At 41.9% G+C, this 23,136-nt stretch overlaps 1 protein-coding gene across 2 annotated transcripts in view; it reads left to right on the forward strand.

Annotated features, from left to right (window-relative positions):
• The first annotated feature begins 4,187 nt into the window (after positions 1-4,187).
• Positions 4,188-23,136, forward strand: part of LOC136853455 (hexosaminidase D-like) — a 35,523-nt gene continuing 16,574 nt past the window's right edge. The window contains exon 1 of one of the 2 annotated variants that reach the window (XM_067129052.1): positions 4,188-4,298. The gene's annotated coding sequence lies outside the window, so the exon portion shown is untranslated. Of the gene's footprint in view, positions 4,299-5,514; positions 5,646-23,136 lie in introns of those variants that run through there. The other variant, XM_067129051.1, reaches the window with a different exon arrangement.

Below are 23,136 nucleotides of genomic sequence, written 5' to 3' on the forward strand. Positions count from 1 at the left end.
ATAAAAGAGGCAACATGACAAACTATATGCCTACATACTAATAATTTGTTCAGCGAGGGAAATTATGAGCAATTGCATTAGAATAAGTCACCCTAGCGAACGTTAAATTGGTGATGTACGGTATGCAATATCCAAGTTACAGTTTTACTTTCCAAGTTAACAGTTGAGAGGCAACATTACAAAACACAGGCATGCATTTTTTTTTTCTTTTAATGAGACTTGATATTGATAATCTTAATGGGTCAGAGTTCACGATGTAAGTCTTCACACTAATGACAGGTGACAGACACAATGTGAACAGGCCTGTTGAGGATTTGGAAAGGCTAGAGCCTTTGGCTACAAAATCATCGGACTTATAGAAGATTGCATTTAGCAAAAGGTTGGAAAACAAGCAAAGAAAGAGACGGTTATATTGAGAACTATTAGAATTTAACATTTCGCTGTTATATGAGTCTTAGATATATCAGTTGTCTATAAGGAGGACTAAAAGGAATAAATAAGTTGGACAAGTGTAAATACGTTACAAGGATCCCATCAGTTTTCTAATGGAATAAAAATATGCAACCATTAAGTAATTAGCAGTGTTTGTCTGTGAACATCAATGTAAAGTTAGTTTCACGGGACAGAAAAGCTAAACTAGCCAGTTTAGCTTTATGAAAACAGGAATAACGCAAAACAAGTTTCTAATTAAACTACTTACGGTGGATTTTTCCTTTGGGCAGCAAGTGATGGTGCTATCTGATTTAAACAAAAGAGGCACTCCTCAGTTCCCACCGAGAGTATGTCAGCTTAGCCTAAAATCTATATTCCTATAATGACTAGTTTATTTCCAATTCACATACAAAGCTCGATTCGTATCTATTATATACTTCATTTTCAATGTAATTTCAAATGATCAAAATAAAATTGTTGGACAAAAAAAAAAAAAAAAACTTAAATCACTCAAAATATCTTAGAATACCCTTAAAAATGATGTTTAGTTTTCTGTAATACTTTTGATACTCATTTTAGAAAACGTTAAAATTAGTTTATTTTTAGGATAACTATGAACTTCAAGCACGCGTGCTCTAATCTTCATATCCTATCTTAATCCTAATCGAATCATCATTAAACAATTTTGCTAACATATAAAATCAGTCAAACACACACACACACACACACACACACACACACACACACACACACACACATATATATATATATATATATATATATATATATATATATATATATATATATATATATATATATATATATATATATATATATATAAAGATAAAATCACGAAGGAAATGGAAACACTGGAGTGCTGCAGAGGCCTTTCGACACTAGTCCTTTATTTAGCAGACTAGTGTCGAAAGGCCTCCTGCAGCACTCCAGTGTTTCATTTCCTTCGTGGATTTTATCTTTATTTATATATTCATCACGTTCCATATTTTCGTGATTCAGTTATACATACATATATATATATATATATATATATATATATATATATATATATATATATATATATATATATATATATATTTATATATATATATATATATATATATGTTTTCAAAAAGTTTTATACAATAATAGGCCTACTTGCACCACTCTAATGAGCGCAGTGTTCAGTACCACCCCCACTGGAATGAATGGTAAAACAAACAAAAGACGATGACTGTCTCAGTAACAGTAAATTTGCCATGTATTTGAGCATGAGTTTCTTACTAATATTAAGAGACATTATCACAGCATAAAAACTCCAATGATAGTTTAAAGGACGATGATACTTTAATTTAAACACTAACTGAGTTTTGGACTTAAAAATATAATTTTACTGTGTTCTATGTGCGCTTGGAACGTTTCTGAAATTAATTTTGTTAGGAATGAGTACTTTTGGAGACTATGGACTCCTCCCTTATATCCTATTATTCGGGGGACCACAGTAGAACTGAAATTTTCGGGTGGGTGGAAACAAAAAACAAGTGAAATACATGGTCATATTAAAGTAGATTTATGGAATATTTCCAAGCTAATATCATACACAAGGGTACGGACCTGGTATCCTAGGTTAGATTAGGTTAGCTGTGGTTGGTTAGGTCATTTGCTATTGAAATGAATGTCAGAAACATTCAAACCACATAGTATGTCGCTAAAATCTTCTGCAGGGATTTTGCTGTCAAAACCTCCTATCTCGTCGTTTTAGATATAAGTAGAATTAGCGAACGTAGGGATTGCGTGTCAAGCAATGACGACGTGGATATTACGCGATGGTTCTGATTTGGAAAATGCTAGTACTATTTCATTTGTTGCATGTCCTTTATTCTTGAAAAGTGCACTGTACGTTGCACCTTTAGTTATATAGAGTTTTGGAACTAAAAAACTTATTTGTAGTAATGTAATTGTAAATCTGAAATTTCTGAAAAGAACGCTCTTGGCCATGCCACTGCGTCTGTTTTTCAGTAGGATGTGTTTCAGGTTTGCAACTTTGCATGCCGATTTGCCGGCCGGACACTCCCCAGATCGTTCTCGAAACATTAGGTAATTGTACCGGTGTTTAATCCAACTTGATCGACGCCGATCTTTGCTTTGCTTTGATGTGTATCGCGTCAAGTAGTAACACTACAATCGTAGGCTAGATCAAGTTGAGATTTTAGTGATCTGCAACAGAAATGAGGTAATCTTTTTGAATCTTAATTGCCAGTTCCCACGTGTTCCAGAAATTCTTTCTTTGTTCGTTGTCGGTGCTTTTTGGTTATGAACCCAGCTAAATCTTGCATTAACGTAACATTGTTGTAAATTTGCTGTTAGTTTGTAGTAACGTAAGTTCAATAGCTTGGGTGTTTTTCTGTTATAGTATATTTTTTTGTAGTAAAACTTTTAAAAATGAACTCTTGTTTGTGTAGCCACCACCTGTAGTTCTGGTTCGGAGCCAGAGTCTCTTTTAGATTGTGTATTAAGCACGGTTTACACGCTACGATAAACTGTAGCAATTTATTGTAATGAAAAGGTTGTTACAATTTGTCGTTACGTGTAAACAGAAGATCGCTACAATAAATCGCTACGATCTCCTGTTTACACGTAACGACAAATTGTAACAACCTTTTCATTACAATAAATCGCTACAATTTATCGTAGCGTGTAAACCGTGCTTTAGACGCAGCACAGCGGGCAAGAGCCAGTAAACTGAGTTATCGTCGAGAAATTCTCGACATATTAAACCACAGAAAAATTATATTTGTAATTCGAAAATGCGAAAATGGTTTAAAAGTAAAAGGTTACTTATATACGAAATATACTGTTATGCATAATTTTCTTGGCTCTCATCATAAACAAATGTCAGGTCATCATATGACAAGCCAAACGCTGAAGCGTTGTGTGTGTGTGTGAGAGAGAGAGAGAGAGAGAGAGAGAGAGAGAGAGAGAGAGAGAGAGAGAGAGAGAGAGAGAGAGAGAGAGAGAAAGAAAGCTTACCTACATGGACGCATATGTATGCTGCTCTCTTTACTCGGTGCTGAAGAGTAAGAGCCCGTGCTAGTACAAAGCTGGCTAGATCTAGATAATACTCGTATGCAGCTTTTGACGATACACTTCAGATGTTGTATGACGCGGAGGGTTACCGTGAAATGCTTTACGGGGAATTTAATAGATAAAAGACTTTCTGTACCTAACCGTTAAGAAAAATAATGGTTTTTATCACTATATACTGTATTAAATAGAATAAACCATAAATTATCTTCATTATAAACACAGATACGCCTTCAGAACAAATCATATCTTATCTACCTTAGACATTTAAACATTATCACTATTTACTTGTATTTTGGCACAGTTCAAATCAGTTCAGACTCGTCATCTCCAAAAATCTCATATACGTTTTTAAACTGAATAAAAAGTATCTCAAGTAAATGAGCAAACTGGCCGTAGGATAGTTTTTTTTTTTTTATCTTCGTATAATTGGAAAATATCTTCAGTTAATGTCAAAACTTTTGTCAGATGAAACATAACGAAAAATTTTCTTTTTCCATACTTATAGACACTTTTTTTTTAAACTGCGAGTATGTAATTTATTACATGATAACCCATAATTCCTCTGGAAACAAACAAACCGTAAAATGCAGCATCCAGAGGTACGATCTGCGCCTGCACTAGTTGCCATAGGCTAATATTTTCCTTCATAAAATTATATATTGTTAGTAGAAACATATGTGAGTCCCTTGTACGGCAAGTGTGCATGTGGATGATTTTTACCGGCATTATATATTTGTCCCGTGTACCGGATGGCCAGTCAGCCCTTTATTCGTAAATAAAAGGTAAGGATTTGACTTCTGTACATAGGCAAAGAATTATTTATTTTAGGATCAATGTTCACAACGAATGTCTTTCATAATTTTCCCTTAGTAGCAATTACTTCTCAATACGTAACCGGCCACGTATGCAGTTTCAGTAGTTCAGTACCCTTTATTTCTTGACTGAATAATCTACGAGCTGGAATGACAGCAATATGCTACCAAATCTAACAGCGAAACAATGTTATATACTTAAATTGCAAAAGTTTTTGTCGAAGAGATAAAGCGCACTCCCGCGACAAATTTATTTAATTTTAAAACCTACTCGAAATTATTTCAGCTTTAAATACTTGAAATCTTTGAGTAAGTAGGTATAAACTCAGAGCTAGACTTTTTAATGTACTGTGGTAAGCAGGAGAAGTATAGCTTGGTTATGGATAAGAGCGTGTTGTGCCTTGATGAAGGAAGGGTTCGATCGTGTGATTTGTGACTGTTTTCCGAATTCATCGCGGGGAAAGGAAAGCAACTGAATAAGAGAACCTCCTCTATGCATCTCATCTGGCTTGGATTGATGGAGATTTTTAAAAGTAAAAGCATAAGACGAAATGTAGGTTTTTGTTTCTTATCAAAAGAATCCACATCCAATGGTAGTCAAGCAAAACAGGATACATTTAGGAAGAGCTGTAGACTGTCTGCGTACTTTCGTGAAGATGGCAAGCGGCCAAGCTGACGAAATGGCTTGTAACTACAGATTTGCCTTTCCAGCTAGGGATCACCATATAATAAAGTAGACTCCCTATATCGATTATGATAAAACAATACAATCATTTGACGAAGGTAGTGTTTTAACTCTTATAACAAGAGTGCCTCCCTGTCACAGAGAAAATGGTATCCCTCTCTAAGGTTAAGTAATTGCTGCAGAATACTAGATTGTCCAAATATCTCTAACACATCTATCTTTTTTTATGCTGGAAAGGAAAGTAAAACAACTATTAACATTGATCACTGTTTACATGAGTGACGTCAGTTGTGTCTGACAGATAGGAAGCGTTTCGTATATCTTCCTAGGGAAAATTGTAATTAATTTAACTTATGCTGGAAAAAAACACTTAAATTTAGTAAAAATAATTTATTTTTTATATGGTAATTGGTAATAAAACTGTGAATGTACACTAATTACGATTATATGAATAAATTTCCTATTCTACGAGCGTTAATCGAAATATGTAAAAGTGAACGTACCCTGTATTCTGATTGTTGTTATTGTAGCAGATGGTCGAGGCTACCATGAAAGGTGAAAGTCAAGTGCGGCCGTAAATTGATAGGTCGACTTCAAATTATAAACTGGCGTTAGAACAGCCAAGGTTATAGGTAAGGAATTTTGATAAATGGTTAGTACACCATGTAAATGGACCATGGTTTTTCTGAAATGACACCCTAAATTGTCGCTCGATCAGCGTTTGCATAGCCAAGCCCTTCGAAGCTTCTGCAGCCGACATAGGCTAGGCTAGTATTAATGATTTCTGTCGTAACCAATTTAAACTAATTTAGCTGATTATAGTTTAAACCTGTGTGTACTATCATCCTACAGATGCAACAAAGTAAGGTAGCTTCTGTTGTAGGCTAGGTGTGTGTCCTTCGAGACTGGGTTAGCCAAACTTGATTGGCTTGGCCCTCGGAAAGTGTAGAGGGTCAGAATTTTATGAAGTTCTTGAATTGCTCCAAAAATTTGGCAGAAACTCTGGTACTTTATTTCCTAAGCAATTTCATGACATATTTTTTCGACTGTTTAATTTCTATTATCTTTTATGGATTTCTAACCATTATTGTTGATGCAAACAACCCATTTTTGTTTTTCCTTCTCCCATATCCAAGAAGTATGTGGAGACCCAATGAGAAACCTGGTCGTTTGTGGGTGGAAGAAAACAGAATAACTAGGCTAGTGCCATTCACTAGTCAGAAAGGTAGGAAGTGCATGAATCACTATGGAATCCATTAAGAAAACAAAGTTCATGCTTATCATCGGTACAATTACTCGAAAATTTATAAAGCAGGAAAATTCAAGTGAACAGGTACAGAGATGTGCCATAGCCTAATGTAACCATCTCCAAACTAGCTTATCCTTGGGTTCTGGGTTCTTACCCATCCTACCTCCCCTAAACCTGACATAGATCACCACAAGTCATAGAGTAAAATACTGGCATTCCCTGAGTTATGATGGTGTAATATTCCAGTAAACCTGCTGTTGTAAGTCAAAAATGCTTATTAATGCACCTATCCTAATGAACATTATAGCCTAGGCTAGCCTAGCCTATCTTAAACATGCTAAGAACACTGAGGCCTACATTAACATTGGAATCACCCGTGACTTGCTGTAAACTGCTTCGCATACATAGGTCATTGACGCACTCTTTAAGTTTTTAGAAAGAACTTGCCCTATCCTGGATCGTCAATAGACTAAGCAACATACTATGGTCTTCGATCCATGGAACAATTAATTTTCCCATCTTAGATTGACCCAGCCCTTTCCTTCATGATGACAGTGGATTCTACTGATGCTGAAGGTTTCACATCACTAATTTGTTTTTCATCCTTTGAAATGGTTGAGACCACCAGGTGCAAAAATCTAAGTTCCTGTGCAATGGCCATTATTGGCATGCAACCTCCTTGCTTGGCAATTATTGTAAGCTTCTCCTCAAGAATAATTGCCTTCCTCCTCTTACTTGGAGAAGGCAAAGATGGGTGTTTTGTAGACATGGTGGATGCTAAAAAGCACAATGTAGATACAGGAGGCAACCTAAAAAATAGGAGCAACACAGGGTGTAGGCACTAGTAACTCTTGGTAGAGATGAGGGGTGCTTATGCTGCTTGTATTGCCAGTATTCACTAGAGATTATCATACTGTATATCCTCCGTTTAAAAATCAAAATTAAAAATATGGATTATGACTTGTGCTGATTGTGTACAGTATTATCGTTATCACCGTTGTACAGTAACACTACAACAGATCCCATAATCCGGGGAGTGCCTGTACAGGGATTCACTGTAGCATAACCTTCCCAAACTAACCTAATCTTATGTGCATGGTCCTTACCAGGGTGGAAAGCTTTCCTGATCTCGGACACCATAAGTTATTAAATGAAATTCTGAAATGGTTTGTATTTCTGTAGAAACATCTAGGGGATATTGAGATAGATCTCATACTATTCAAAGTAGTTGTAGCATGCAGTCTCTTAAGTCAGGCCCATGATTAAGGAGACTGGAAAGAGATGTCTGTCCATTGTATTGGGTGTTCTGAAACTCTCAGAATCTGATGCTGTTAATGTATTGGACAGTCCCCTTCAAATGGAATCATTTGTATTAAAGATGTTATTTGCTAAGGAATATGAGGTCATGCGAATATGGCATCTTAATAGAAACACTATAATTAGGCTACTAGTCTGTTAGCCTTCCCTATGTTTTCTGGAACCTAAGGTACCTTTTCCAAAAGCTTGTTTGTAGCCCCCAACACCTATCCTTGCCAGTTGCCAGCCATTGTGACATCACTGATTCACCCTGCTCTTTCCAAACAGACACTGCTTCCTTGATCTGAAGTAACTACTTTTGGGAAGGTGAGTCATCAACATGCACTCTCGTTTAGTGGTGAGTCAGCTGCTTGTGCTGGCTGCTCCTTAGGTAAGACCTGTATGTGTGTGTATGCTTCGCCACCGTCCAACCCTATCACATTTGCTGCTCCAAGGATGATGACTTTGATTGAGTACATACTGTGTGGTCTCTGCCTCAGAGGGCTCCCTGCTGTCTAGCAGATCAAACAAGCTACTTGGACTTATCATTCTGGGCACTGATGAACAGCCTCCCCCCAAAGAGACTCCATCTTGAAGATACAACCCTCTTGGGCAGAGTCAGGAGCCATGGGTTCCTAGCAGGAAGCATGGTGGCTTGACCTTTGGTTGAACAAGTGAACTTTGCAGCCACTGGCTATTAGCCATAGGGTTAACTTTGTTTCCATGGAGAGTAATCCCTCATTACAGAATAGGTTGATTCTGGGCATTTCTGTATTATTTTTGAAGGGTAAGGTAGAGGCGGGAGTGGAGGAGAGACACAACTACAGCTGGGAATCTCTGATCCACTTTGCAGTCTCCTTCAAACCTTATGGTAGCAACTGAAGCAACATGCTTCACCCTCAGCAATCTTCTCTCTCAGTTTTTCCCCTTAAGCAGAGAGATTAGGGAGGATTTTGCATAATGGAAGGATGGCAAAAACCTCCTTGGTGAGTCCCCTCAAACTCTTAGCCTCCAGAGATGTTCAGATGCATTGAAGGTGGGGTGGGGCGTTCACCTGAGTGATATGTAGGCCATCTTTCAAGATTGATTTCAGAGGATGAGACCATCTTCTGGTTCTCTTGGTTTAGTCACCAAATGGGATTCCATTGTGGCCCACGCTCTTTCATCATCATGTTCAGAGGTACCGTCAGACTGTGCAAACCCTTCAGTTACACTCTCTGAAGTTATCATGTTATCCAGCAGCTCCTGCAAGAGAGGAGGCTCTTATAGGATTGCACAAGGAATGTCATAGTACCTCCAAAATCCTGTCTTCCAGAGAAAATGGGCATTCATTTGTGATTGGTGTCATAGCTTCTGTTCAGCAGATCACTCACTTCCTCATCTAACTTCATCAAGGCAAACCCCTCTCAACTTGGGAATCCAGCCGCATAAAGTGTTGCTTTGAAGCATGGATTGGACTAACACTCATTATTTTTGTGTCACTATCTGCTCGTTAATTTAATCAGACTCCATTTTAGCTAGGTAGTCATTATTTTCCAAGTTGCAGAGACCATGCGAAAGGCTATTGCTCTGTTTTAAGCTAGGTCTTCAGAGTGAAAGGCATGGCTCTTTTTGCTTTGGTAGAGTTATCCATGCTCATGAGGAACTGAGAGCAGTCTTGTCCTCCTTGGGAGCTTTAGCTCCAGAGTTGGATGTGACTCTCATCCTCCACAGCCTAACTATGGCATTGTTTGGGCTGTTGGGGGAGGCCTTTGACTGAGATCTCACACTCAAGACTGTCTTGATGAAACGTTCTGGCAAGTTACATGGACTTGTCCAGCACTTGGAGGGTTGGGGATCTCTTTTGTTCTCATTTATTCTTAAGTTTGTGAGTAAAAACTCAGAAGCTTTAAGCTAAACGCATCAATTATATATCAGCTAGATTTTTTGAGCTCAGGGCCCTATCATTCTGTCATCACTATGCCAGACTAAATAGAATCTTACAGGAATCAGTTCTTACAATTGTAACTGAGAACTTGAAAATTCCAGATGGAGATCCAATTTTCTAGTCAGTTGAGAGACGACTTCCCACATAAGGAGTGAATCTCCCACATAGATGGTGATGGTTTGTATTTCTACTGGAACAAATAACAAACTTTAGAAGTAGTCAAAAAGTGGTACTTTTTAGTGTCTAGACAAATATAATTGTGAAATTATTTTTTATTTTTACAAACCCTTATTGTGAGGCAGTTTGCCCTCTTCTCAACCTCACAGAACTTGAATTCTGCCAAAAGGAGGACTTGGGACCCCGGATGTTAGATTGTGAGCTGATCAGGAAAAGGAGCCGATACATCTGAAGGTAATCAGAAGGTGATTAGTTTGTACAAAGAAAATTAGTCTGGTTGCAGAAACTGTATTTTCTTACCTGGTGATCTTTTCATTGAGTGGTTCTTTTCAGCAAATGTGTTGTAAGTGCCAAGTTTAAATAGTTCTGGTAAATGTTAATCCACCAATCTTCTATGAACCGCACAGTTCATTGGTTTAGATATTTTTTCTGATGAACCATTCTTCACTATTTTTGTTTACGTTCCTTTATTTGATTCAGACTTGAATTAAGTTGAGGTTTTTACAATCTTTCTTTTGAGTGCCAGTATTTTTGTGTGCAGCCTAGTATTTGCTTCTTCATTTTGCTTTGTTTAGCATAATATTCTTACACTGTACAATTTATTGTATTTTTTGTTCATCAACTGAGCATTTTTCCATGCTCTTTCATAAAGTGTAGGTATTGATTGAGTGTGCCATTAATATCATTGTAAATATCATAATCACATACCTTATAAGGATTTTCAGTCTTATTTTCTTGGCAGTTAGCTATGTGATTTTGTACCTTTTGTTTACCTGGTAATTCATTATGGGACAATGTAGATGTATTGGTATGCTATTGGTAAACAGTCCAGAGGTTTATGGCATGTTCCAGTAAGCAATGCTATTCGCTGTTTAGCATGTGTAAATGGCCGAGTTTGCACACCGGACTATAGTAAACATGAAGTTTGTTCATGACACTTACCTGTTGTTTATATATATAGCTGTATTTCTCGAAATCCGACAGAAAATTCAAAACTGGCGGTCCACGCTAATATATGGTCAGGTGGTTAGTACTCATTCCCGCCCTCTGGGAGGCGGAATCGGGAACCATTTCCATTTTCTATTCAGATTTTCTCTGTCGCCGGCCGTTAACATCTGTTACAGTACCTCCGCCTCTGGATTTCGTTAACTTGCTTATTCCCACTTAAGTATTTTCTTGACTTTGGTTTGATTCTTGGACTGTGGATTGGCACACGCTTTTTCAGGACTGTTGTTGGATTTTGCTTGACCTTTTTAACTATGTCTGGTTCTAGTTCTCAAATTTCCGATATGTTGTATGAGTGATTGTAAGGTGAGGCTCTCGGTCTAACATAGACCCTCACTCTTCTTTGTTTGAGTGTAGGGGGCATGTTTGTCTTATAGATGATCGATGTAATGAGTGTGAACCTTTGTCGGATGATTGCTGGAAGTCTTATCAGATTCGTATGTTAAGAAGTTGGAGCGTGACAGGGTTAGGGAGTCTTCCTCCCAGAGTGTGTGTAGAGTCAGGTTATTTCTCCTGATAATCCTAACGTTACCCCTGCACCTGTCCCTGTGGTTTTGCCTTCGGGCCCTGATATTGTGTCTGTGGAGGGTTCAGACCTGGCGCAGATCATGGTTCTATCCGCTCTTTTCTCGAGAACAAAGTGACATCTCTCCAAAGTGCTGTGAAGTGTAGTGCTCCCCCAGTGTTGTGGAGGGGGCGACAGATCGGCCCCATAATGCTTCTAGGCCTGGACCGCTGTCAGACTCCCAGGACTCAGGGAGAAGGCATGTCGAAAGCCGCAAGAAGGTTACGGGGCTTCCCACCGATCTGGCGTTGCTCCCTCTAACAGGTCCTGTTGTCCCAGGCCAGGCTGCCAGAGATCGTAAAGCGATGCGCATTCTCAAGGACTGCTGTTTCGTCCTCCGAGGCGTCCTCCCCGCAAGTCTAGGTGGAATTCTGAAGGACTCTCGTCCTCTCAAGAGGAGCTGTGTTCAAGAGGACTTCTCGTCGTTCTTCTTCCGTCTTGTAGTTATTTTGAAGCTTTTCCACCGCAGAAGAAGTCTTCAGGCATTCTGGATCTGATGAGGATGTTTCGAGCGCCAGATCCTCTCTGTTAGGGAAGAACTTTTCTTGTTGGATCCCAAGTGAGGAAGAAGAAGGCGTCCCCTCGCCCATCGTCTTCCCATAAGGATTGTCTCTCCTGGACATGATTCTTCTCCTTCTAAGAAGATTTTGTTGGAGATGCAGCTTCACAGTTCCTTCTCTTATTGCAGAGAAGGACTCTGCTCCTCGTCGTCGCAAGGACTTGACTTTGCCTGTCAAGAGATCAAGGAAGTCTCCTTCTCCTGCTCCGCTTTCGTCGCGCTCCTTCTCCTGTGTCGTCGCCTTGTCGCCCTGTTAGCTCTCTTGCTGGCGCGCCGCGTCGCCAACACGTCATCAGGGCGCCGCAATGTTCTTCCTAGTGACGCTACCGTAGTTTCTTCAGGACGCTTTGGCTACAGGATCTTCCGGTTTTTGCTCGTGACGCCTGTCGACGCTCTTCAGGACGCCTCAGGACGCGTTCCTTGGTTGCTCTTCAGGGCGTTGGAGCATTCCGTTTCATCTGAGAAAAGAAGATCCTTCTTCGTTTGGACCTCAAGGCCTTTTCCCTAAAGTGTTGGGTGACTCGGTTGCTTCTCCGGCTGTGGCGGAGAGGTGTCTGCCCATTCGGATCCTGCTGAAGTCGATGCTCTCGTCTGCTTCCTCTTCTTCTGATTATCAAGTTTTAAACTTTTTGAAGGACTTGTTCGGGACAAGTTTAAACCTTCGCTCCTCTTTCTCCTCCTTCTCAGCTAGCTTCCTCCAAAGCTCCTTCCTCTAGGTTTTTGAAGATGACTTCTGTCTGTTGGCGACCAAGAGGGCTTTCAAGAAAGTCAACGTGTGGATGGAGGAACGAAGTCCCATGGCAAGACCTCTTTCTGCTTTGCCTCCGTCTAAACTTTCAGGCAAGGCTGGTATGTGGTATGAGACGGGAGAAGATCTCAGCCCTAGAGTTCCTTCCTCTTCTCAAGGGGGATTTTACCAGTCTTGTCGGCCCTCCAGAAGGTCTCATCTGCCTACTGCTAAGGTTTCTTGGACCTTGTCAGAGACTGACCATCATCTCAAAGGTCTCTTCCGCACCATGGAGGTGTTTAATTTTTTGGACTGGTGCTTGGGAGCCTTAGATCTTAAGATAGTGAAAGTCGGACTCTTTACCTTGGGGGGGAGCTCTCTAGTGTCCTTAACTGTATGGACAAGGCAGTTAGGGATGGATCTGAAGAACTGGCGCCTCACTTTTGCTACGGGCCTCTTAAAGAAGAGGGCCTTGTTTTGTGACTTCACTGCTAAGTCTGTCTCTCCTTCGAAAGGGCAGAATTATTGTTCGCTCCTTTGTCCAACCATCTGTTCCCCCAGTCCTTGATTCGGGACATTTCCGCTAGTCTTAAGGAGAAGGCCACGCAAGATCTGTTGGCTCATTCTTCTAGACGTCCTCCAGCTCCTTCTTCTTCTTCTTCTGCTTCAGTTTTGTCCTCCAGGAAGAAGAAGCCCTTTAAATGGAGGAACTTCTTCCTCTAGATCGTCTCAAAGAGGAAGAGGTTTCACCAGAGGAGCGGCCCCCTCTAAACCTAGGGAAAAAAGTGACTTCTTTCACCTCCAGACACCTGTAGGAGCCAGGCTTTTTTCGTTTTGCAGCCTGGAGAACAAAAGGGCAGAACCCTGGTCACTAACTGTCATAGAGAAAGGTTACAAGATCCCCTTTCTCATGTTTCCACCCCTTGCAAAGTCTTCGCCCAGGATCTGTCGCCGTCTTACCACCGAGGGACTCAACAGATTCTTTTGGACCTCCTGGAGCAGTTGTTAGAAAAGAGAGCCGTGGAACAAGTTCTGAAGTTGGATTCTCCGGGGTTCTACAACAGGCTTTTCTTAGTTCCAAAACAGTCGGGAGGATGGAGACCGTCCTAGATGTAAAGCGCCTTGAATCGTTTTATTTGCTTCAAGGACAGATTCAAGATGGAAACCACTCAGTCGGTTCTAGGGGCTTTAAGACCAGGGGACTGGATGGTCTCTCTGGACTTACAGGATGCGTACTTCCATGTTCCCATTCATCCTCAATCAAGGAAGTACCTGAGATTTGTGCTGGGGACAGGGTCTTCCAGTTCAGAGCTCTCTGCTTCGGTTGTGCACCGCCCCCATGATCTTTCACGGTGATCATGAAAAACGCTTGCGAAATGGCTTCACCTGGCGGGTGTTCATTCTACCTTAGACGACTGGCTCATACGAGCCTCTTCTCGGAGAAGTGTCTGGAGGACCTGACTTTCAAAGGACTGAATTCTCTGACGAAGTCCCTGGGACTTCTTGTAAATCTTCAAAAAAGTCCCATCTGATCTCAAGAGTCCATCGTCTATCTGGGGATTCAGATGGATTCAGTGGCTTTTCAGGCTTTTCCATCCCGAAAGGATCAAAATGCTTTGCTGCAAAGTTTCGTCCTGATGGGAAAGAAACATTGTTCTGTGAGGGAATGGATGAGTTTGCTGGGGACCATTTCATCGCTGGAGAAGTTTGTTTCTGGGGAGGCTCCATCTCAGACCACTTCAGTTTTTCTTGGCAGGAGATCTGGAGGGAAAAGGAGAATCTGGAAGAGATTTTGACGATATCTCCTTTTGTCAAGGATCATCTGAAGTGGTGGTTCGACCCCAAGCTTGCAGAAGGGGTTTCTCTTCGCTGAGACAGAGCCCCGACCTGATGTTGTTTTCCGGCGCTTCAGACGTCCAGGGAAGGATGGGGAGCAACACTAGGAGGGAGGAAGTGTCAGGCACCTGGAGAGGGGAACAGGTGTACTGGCACATAAATCTCAAGGAATTGAAGGCTATCTTTCTGGCTCTTCAATTCTTGAAGCCCAAGTTGCAGGCAGAATTGTCCAAGTCACTTCGGACAATACCACAGCTCTAGCGTACCTCAAAAAATAGGGGGCACTCGATCTCCTTCCTCTGTTCATCCTTGCGAGGAGATCCTGCTCTGGACTCATGCTCATAGAGGGTCACTATTCTCACGAGGTTCATTGCGGGAGGGAGAATATCCGAGCAGACCTTCTCAGTCGGCAAAATCAGCTCATACCGACCAGTGGACTCTTCACAAGAAAGTATGTTTAGAGCCTGTGGAGAATTTGGGAACGTCCTCTAGTGGACCTCTGTGGACCTCTTTGCCACGTCCAGGACCGGCAAGACTCCCCCTTTATTGCTCTCCTGTCCTAGACCCAGGAGCGTTAGCCATGGATGCCTCCTCTGGGACTGGAAAGGCCTCTTCCTTTACGCATTCCCTCCCTTCAAGATCCTGGGAGAAGTGATAAAAAGTTTGCAGCACACAGAAGGAGCAAGGATGACTCTAATAGCCCCCTTCTGGCCAGCAGATCATTGGTTTCCAGAGACCCTGTCTTTCCTAGTGGACTTTCCAAGAAGGTTGCCATTGAGGGTGGACCTTCTCAAGCAGCCGCACAGCAGAAAGTTCCACAAAACCTCTCAGCTCTGAGTCTGACTGCGTTCAGACTATCTCAAAGTTGGCCAGAGCAAGAGGCTTTTTCGAAGAGTGTGGCAAAGGCAATGGCAATGCCAGGAGACCTTCTTCGAATGCGGTCTACCAGTTCAAGTGGTCTGTTTTTAGAAGATGGTGCAGGAGTAAAGGAGTTTCCACTTCTACGACCTCTGTACCCAAATAGCTGACTTTCTTTTGTATCTTAGGCATAAGAATAAATTGGCAGTCAGCGACTATTAAGGGGTATAGAAGTATGTTATCGGCAGTTTTTAGGCACAGAGGCCTGAACTTTCCTCGGACAACAAGGATCTTGCAGAACTACTGAGATCCTTTGAGACTGTCAAAATTCAAATCAACTTAGGACACCTTCTTGGAATCTGGATGTTGTCCTGAAGTTTCTTATGTCTAATACTTTTGAACCTCTGTTCTTGCTTCCCTCAAGAATCGTGACTAAGAAAACTGTCTTTCTCTTGGCACTGGCGACAGCTAAGAGGATTAGTGAAGTGCAGGCTATGGACAAACATATTGGCTTTAGGGGTCCTAATGCTGTATGCTTCCTAAATCCTTTGTTCTTAGCCAAGAACGAAAATCCTTCAAACCCCTTGGCCCAAATCTTTTTGAAATCAAAGGTTTGACGGAAATACTCCTTGGCAAGAGTCAGAAAGAGTCTTGTGTCCTGTCAGGGCTCTTAAGTTCTATCTGCCAGGACCAAGAATACTAAGAGGCTCATCGGACAATCTGTGGTGTTCAACTGAAGAGACCTGAACTTCCCATGTCCAAAAATGGGATTGCATTCTTTTTGAAGAACTGATTCAGGAGGGCTCATTCCTCCTGCCTTAGAAGGTGACATGAGACTTCTGAAAGTGAAAGCTCATGAAGTTAGAGCTATCGCGACTTCTTTGGCTTTCAAAAAGAATATGTCTCTGAATGATATTCTTGGTTCAACCTTTGGAGAGATAATTCAGTGTTTTTGCCTCGCATTATCTTGAGATGTCCAAGACGACATTTGAAGACTGCTCTTAGCTGGGACCCTTTATTTCCGTCTGACACAATGTTGGGAGAAGAAGGCAATACTCATCCTATCCTTTTCCTTAGGTAGTATTTTTAATCTTGTTGTTGTTTATTTCTGGTTGTTAGGTGGCCATGGAGTGGACATCCCAATTTTTTAGCCTATGCTGTGGTTTTTTACCTTAGATGGGGCGATCAGGTGGTTGGTCGTTGCTCCTTCTCCCTGAGTATGGTAACATGATCTGGTCTGATTGTGTCACGCCCTTGGACAGGTCATCTGATCTCTCCAGCTTTATAACCTCCCTACCTTGCTGGAGACTCTGGATAAGCAGAAGCAGGCTTGGGTGACAGATAACCTCAAAACAGCTATGCTAACAGGTAAGGAACCAAAGTTAAGACGTTTTTCTTAGCCTGATTTATTTTTTCCATAAATCCCTATTCTGTCTCTTCCCACCTCCTCAATGTGGCAATCAGCTATATATATACAACAGGTAAGTGTCATGAAAAAATGATATTTTAATGATAAAATAAGGTTTGTTCATACTTACCTGTTGTTTACTTTTAGTGCCCTCCCGCCTCCCCTCTTGAGACAGTGGCACTAGAAAATATGATTAGTTGTTAATGGGAATGGATTCCAGGTTCCCGCCTCCCAGCGGCGGGAATGAGTCGTATCACACCTGACCATATATTAGCGTGACCATGAGTTTTGAAATTTTCTGTCGAGATTTCGGAGAAATACAGCTATATATATATCTGCAACAGGTAAGTATGAACAAACCTTATTTTATCATTAAAATATCATTTTTCAGGAACTGGACTCCAGCACAAAGAGCTGCAGTATATATATTAGCAAGAGGCCCAATAACTATAGTAAATTTCCATTTTGTTCATGAGACTTACCTGTCAGATATATATATACTGTATTCTCCAAGTCCGACAGAATTTCAAAAACTCACGGCACACGCAGTGGGCCAGGTGGTTAGTACCCATTCCCGCCGCTGGGAGGCGGGTATCAGAACCATTCCGTTTTCTATTCAGATTTTTCTCTGTCGCCGGTACTGTCAACATCTGTTTTCAGTACCTCCGTCTTTGGATTTAAAAAACTTGTTATTTTTCACTTAAGTATTCGATTTGACTTTTGGTTTTATCACGGCTGCATCGTGATTGGATTGTGAGTTGGCATACGCTTTTGTGGACTGTTTTTGGATTTGATTTTGATTGCTCTTTGAATGATGTCTGGATCTAGTTCTGCCAGCTTCAGAGTATGTTGTGCAGAAAGTGTTGAGGTGAGGCTACCAAGACTTAAACTAGATCCTCACTCTGTATGCACTATGAAGGACTCCTGGTCCCTCCTAATTATCGAGAGGATGCAAGATCCCCTTTCTCGACACGCCACATCTGTGCATTGCCACCCAGGGATTTGTCGCCCTTCTACCATCGAGAGAAGCAACAGCCCCTTTTCGAGTTATTAGTGCAAATGCTCGAGAAAAAGCTGTGGAGCTAGTCCTGGAGCTGGACTCCCGGGATTCTTCTGCCGACTGTTCCTAGTTCCAAAGCAGTCGGAAGGATGGAGATCAGTCCTAGATGTCAGCGGACTGAACCGCTTCATGGCGAAGGGAAGTTCACGATGGAGACGTCCTAGTCTGTTCTAGGAGCATTTAGACCAGGAGATTGGTTGTCTCGCTGGACCTTCGGGACACCTCCTTTCACGTCCCCATACATCCCCAGTCGAGGAAGTTCCTGAGGTTTGTATCGGGACGATGAAGTACTTCCAATTCAGAGCTCTTTGCTTATCTAAGCACAGCCCTATAATCTTCACGATCATCATGAAGAATGTGGCGAGATGGCTTCACTTAGCGGGCATATTTGATCTCGCTTTACCTGAACGATTGGCTCTTTCGAGCCTCTTCACAGTCAAAATGTCTGGAGGACCTGAAATCGACTTTGAAGTTGACATCCCTAGGACTTTTAGTAAAAGTGGGTGAAGTCCCATCTGATCCCGAAAGTCCATAGTGTTCTGGGATTCAGATGGATTCAGTGGCTTTTCAAGCTTTTCCGTCCCAGGAACGGCAGCAATGCTTTGGGAAAAGTCCCATCCTACCTGGGGAAGGAAACATGCCCGGTGAGGGAATGGTTGAGTTTGCTGGGGACCATTTCCTCGCTGGAGAAGTTGGTTTCCCTGGGAAGACTGCATCTCAGACCCTCCAGTTTTTCCTGGCGGAAAACTAGATAAACTAGGAGGATCTAAAGGAGTCCCTGAGGATCTCTCCATAGTCAAGGATCTCCTGAGGTGGTGGCTCGTCCCTCAAAGTTGGCAGAAGAGGTTTTCTCTGCACCATCAGAGCCCGATCTAGTGTTGTTTTCCCCAGACGCGTATACCAGGGAGGGATGAGGAGCAACACTAGGGGGAGGGAAGAGTGTCAGGCACCTGGAGAGGGTAACAGGTGTCCTTGTCAATCTCAAAGAGTTTAGGCGATTCTGCTGGCCCTGCTTTTTCTTCGAGAGCCAAGCTTCAGGCCGAGTGATGAAGGTAAACTCGGACAACACCACAGCCCTGGCATACCTTTTGAGAAACAGGGAGGAACTCACTCCCAGTCCCCTGTTTGTACTGGCGTAGGATTTCCTTGCTTTGGGCGCATGCAGGGGGTATCACGATCCTTACAAGGTTCGTGGCAGGAGTGGAGAATGTCCATTTGGACCTTTACTCAGTCGGTCAGCTTCATCTTCCGCCGACCGAGTGGACCCTTCATGAGTAGGTGTGTCAGGAGCTGTGGAGATTATGAGGAAGTCCCACCAAGTGGATCTCTTTACGACATCCAGGACAAGGAGGCTTCCTCTATACTGCTCTCCCGTACTTAGATCCAGGAGCAGTTTTTGTATAGATGCCCCTGTCTGGGATTGGAAGGGATTGGATCTTTACGCCTTTCCTCCCTTCAAGATTCTGGGGCGGTCATCAGGAAGTTCGCAGCGCCAGAAGGGACGCCAATGATGTTGATCACCCCCTTTGGCCAGCGGCAGGGTGGTTCACAGAGGTCATGACCTTCCTGGTGGACTTCCCAAGAGCGCTTCTCAGAACCGATCTGCTCAGACAGCCCCACTTTAAAGGTACCACAAAACCTCCCAATATCTGAGTCTGACTGCGTTCAGACTATCACTGAAATTGGCGAGAGCGAGGGGTTTTTCATGAGCAGTGGCAAACTATCGCCAGGCGCCAGGAGACCCTCCTCCAATTTGGTGTACCAATCTTAGTGGGCCAATTTCAGGAAATCATGCAGAAGCAAGGGATTTTCCTCAACCTCGATCTCTGTGCATTAGATAGCAGACTTCCTTCTTCATCTTGGGGAGAAGGAAAAGCTGGCAGTCTTGACAATTAAAGGACATTGAAATGTGCTCTCGGCAGTCTTCAGACATAGAGTTTTAGACTTAACCGACAATAAAGATCTTCTGATCTCTTGAGGTCCTTTGAGACTTCTAAGGTACCTCATCCGTGGACGCCTTCCTAGAACCTGGATATCGTCCTAGAATTTTTGAAGTCGGTTACATTCGAACACAATCATTCGGATCGCCCAGGAATGTGACAAGGAAGGCTTTTTCCTAACTGCTCTGGCGACAACGAAAGAGAGTTAGTGAAGTTCAAGCCATCAACAAGCACATAGACTTTAGAGGGCATAAGGCCTTATGCTCCCTTAGCCCTATGTTTCTAGCCAAGAACGAGAATCCTTCTAAAAGATGGCCCAAGAGTTTTGAGATCAAGGATATAGCAGAAATTCTTCTGCAAGAATAAGAGAGAGTCCTGTGCCCTGTCAGGGCTCTCAATTTCTTCTTAGATAGGACGAAAGGAGGCCCAGAGGCCCGTCAGACAATTTGTGGTGTTCTGTCAAAGGCCGGACTTTCCGATGTGCAAGAATGCTCTGACATTCTTTTTTAAGAAGTACGTTCAGGGAGGCTCATTCTACCTGCCAAGACAGCGACATGAGACTCCTGAAAGTCAAGGCTCACTTAGTGAGAGCTATCGTGAACTCGGTGGCTTTCCAGAAGAACATGTCCAAAGCGATCTTCTGGGTACCACCTTTTATTTAAATTCGGTGTTCGCTTCACATTTCTTGCAGAGACGTGAAGACGACATATAAAACTGCTACTCGCTAGGGACCATATGTTTCCGCTATTCTTGGGGGCAGAGAGCAATACTCTTCCTATCCTTTAGAGGTTAGGAAGTATTTTTTATTCTTGATTTTGTGTTTTTATGGTTGTTAAGATGATGGAGGTGGACGTCCCAGTCTTTAGCTTATACTAAGTTTTATTAATTAGATAGGCTCGGTCAGGTGGTTGGTCGTTGCTCCTTTTTGCCCTCACAGTATGGTCTTATGATCTAGTCCCATTGTGGTCACGCCCATCTTGGACAGATCATCTAGAACTCACCAGCTATATAGGTCACTACCTTGCTGGAGACTCTAGTAAAGCAGAAGCAGGCTTGGGTGACAGTTTCACTGTAAATCAGCTATGCTAACAGGTATGAAACCAAGGCCAATCGCCTACATATATTTGTTTCCTAAATCTATTCTGTCTCTTCCCACCTCCAATGGTGGGATTCAGTATATATATATCTGACAGGTAAGTCTCATGAACAAAATGATATTTTAATAATAAAATAAAGTTTGTTCATACTTTACAAACTGTAAGATATGTTTCTAATCATAGTGCCCACCCTCCTCCCCTCAGGAGACAGTGGCACTAGAAAATCTTAATAGAAAATGGGAATGGTTCCTGATACCGCCTCCCAGCGGCGGGAATGGGTACTAACCACCTGGCCCACTGCGTGTGCCGTGAGTTTTGAAATTCTGTCGGACTTTTTAATACAGCTATATATATATCTGCCAGGTAAGTATGAACAAACTTTATTTTATTATTAAAATATCATTTTAGGGACTTGTGTTCATTCTCTTAGTCTTGTAAGATCCTTCAGTGTCAGCCACCGCCTCAAAGTCCCTAGCAAGCACAAAGTTGAAAAGTTTTGGATAAAAACATTTGGAGAAAAGCCTATATAAGCTTTTGGAGGACTTAGTTTAGGATTTAGCTCCTCCCTCAGGCCCTGATGATGATAGCCCTTCCCACCACTGGAGATTATCCTCTCCTGGGGCCGTAGCAATGATTACTACTTCTACTAAGGTCTCCGTGCTTTACAGACCTCTGTTTTTGCGTCTGTGGGGCCGATTGAGTCCTACTACTTCAGGTGGCACTATCACTGCAAGTATTCCCTTTGCACCAGTTAATGTCTAATGAGTGGACTACTACCTCTTGGGGGCCCTCACTACTTCTCTGGTAATTCGTGCAACCTTGGAAAGTTTTGCCTAGGCTTCTCAATCTTGTCATTGAAATGCTATTTTCAGAACACTTTGGTTTTTATAGAGACACAGGCTACTCCTATCTTCAAATCTCCTTTAGTAAAGTGCATATAGGTGTTTCCACTCTTCAAGTTGCTGCTAGACTCCCCCTTGCCATACTTCTTACATGACCCACTGTCTTTGGTTGTGTCTCCTGACTTTAGCCATTCCTGTAATTTGAGAAAGGACTTCGAGGCAGACAGAAATAGATTTCAGAGGTGCCAATCCTCAGTACAGTCGACCCCCAACTATTCACGTTTCAGGATTCGCGGATTCACCTATTCGTGAATTTTTCTGTGGAACATAAATCCAGATTCACTGTATACTCAGGTTCAGCTAAATACATACAGTTAGCATGTTTTCCAGCTTTGTGAAAGAATACAGTACAAAGGAAAAGTAATACCTGAAATTTAATTGTTTTATCATGAAAAATCGGGTTATAAGACAAAAGTAAATGCAGCACACTCAACAGGAATACTTTCCAAGTCTACAAATGCAGACTGAAACTATTCCAATTGGCACATAAGCTAAAACAAAGAAGCTGGTTTTGCTAACTCAAGTAAAAAACTTGCATTATTTTTTATAATAAAAAAATTATTTACTAATCAAATATTAATATTAATAATATAAAGAGAAACCCACAAGATTCCTGTGTATAACTTGTTTACTTGTAAATATTTACATGTTACTTTTAAACTTGAGTACTTTCAGGTCCTAACTATGACCCTTTTTCAAGAGATGAGGTAGTCAGGCTGGTTCAAGGCCCAGCAATCTTCTGGAACTTCTTCTCCCTGTGCTGTCATTTATATGATGGCTGTCCTGGTTTCCATTCTCTTGAGAGTTGTTAATCTCCTCCTGACGGTTTGATATCCTGATCTGATGGTCAGTGGTATTAACCCTTGTGGTATGTGAGTAGTTACCATCGGTCTGTTGGGCAGGAGACCTAACCTCCAGGTCAGAAGGGTCGATCTTAGCTTCTTTTAATATTAAAGATCGGCTTATGGGATCTTCTGAGGTAAATCCTTTGTTTCCTTCTATCACTTTAGTCTGTCCTTTGTTTCCTTCTATCACTTTAGTCTGTCTGATGAGTGCCCCTTCCACTACCCTCCTATGACTGATGTTATTGCTTTTGTATATAAGCCTACTGTTTTGAAAATCCATCCTATGGTCCTTTTCCCAACAATGCCTAGCTATAGCACTCCTCTGTGAGTTGAGCTGTACTGTCCTCCTGCATTCTTGGATTCTAGTCCTCATTCCCCTACCTGTTTCACCCACATATTTGTCTCCACAATTGTTGCACTTAATTATGTATACTCCCCCTATATCATCTGCATTACTGTCTTCTCCTTCCAATTTATGCAGATGATATAGGGGGAGTATACATAATTAATTGCAACAATTGTGGAGACAAATATGTGGGTGAAACAGGTAGGGGAATAAGGACTAGAATCCAAGAATGCAGGAGGGCAGTACAGCTCAACTCGCAGGGGAGTGCTATAGCTAGGCATTGTTGGGAAAAGGAACATAGGATGGATTTTAAAAACAGTAGGCTT

This window comes from Macrobrachium rosenbergii, chromosome 27 (assembly GCF_040412425.1).
Source record: "Macrobrachium rosenbergii isolate ZJJX-2024 chromosome 27, ASM4041242v1, whole genome shotgun sequence".
Lineage (NCBI taxonomy): Eukaryota > Metazoa > Arthropoda > Malacostraca > Decapoda > Palaemonidae > Macrobrachium > Macrobrachium rosenbergii.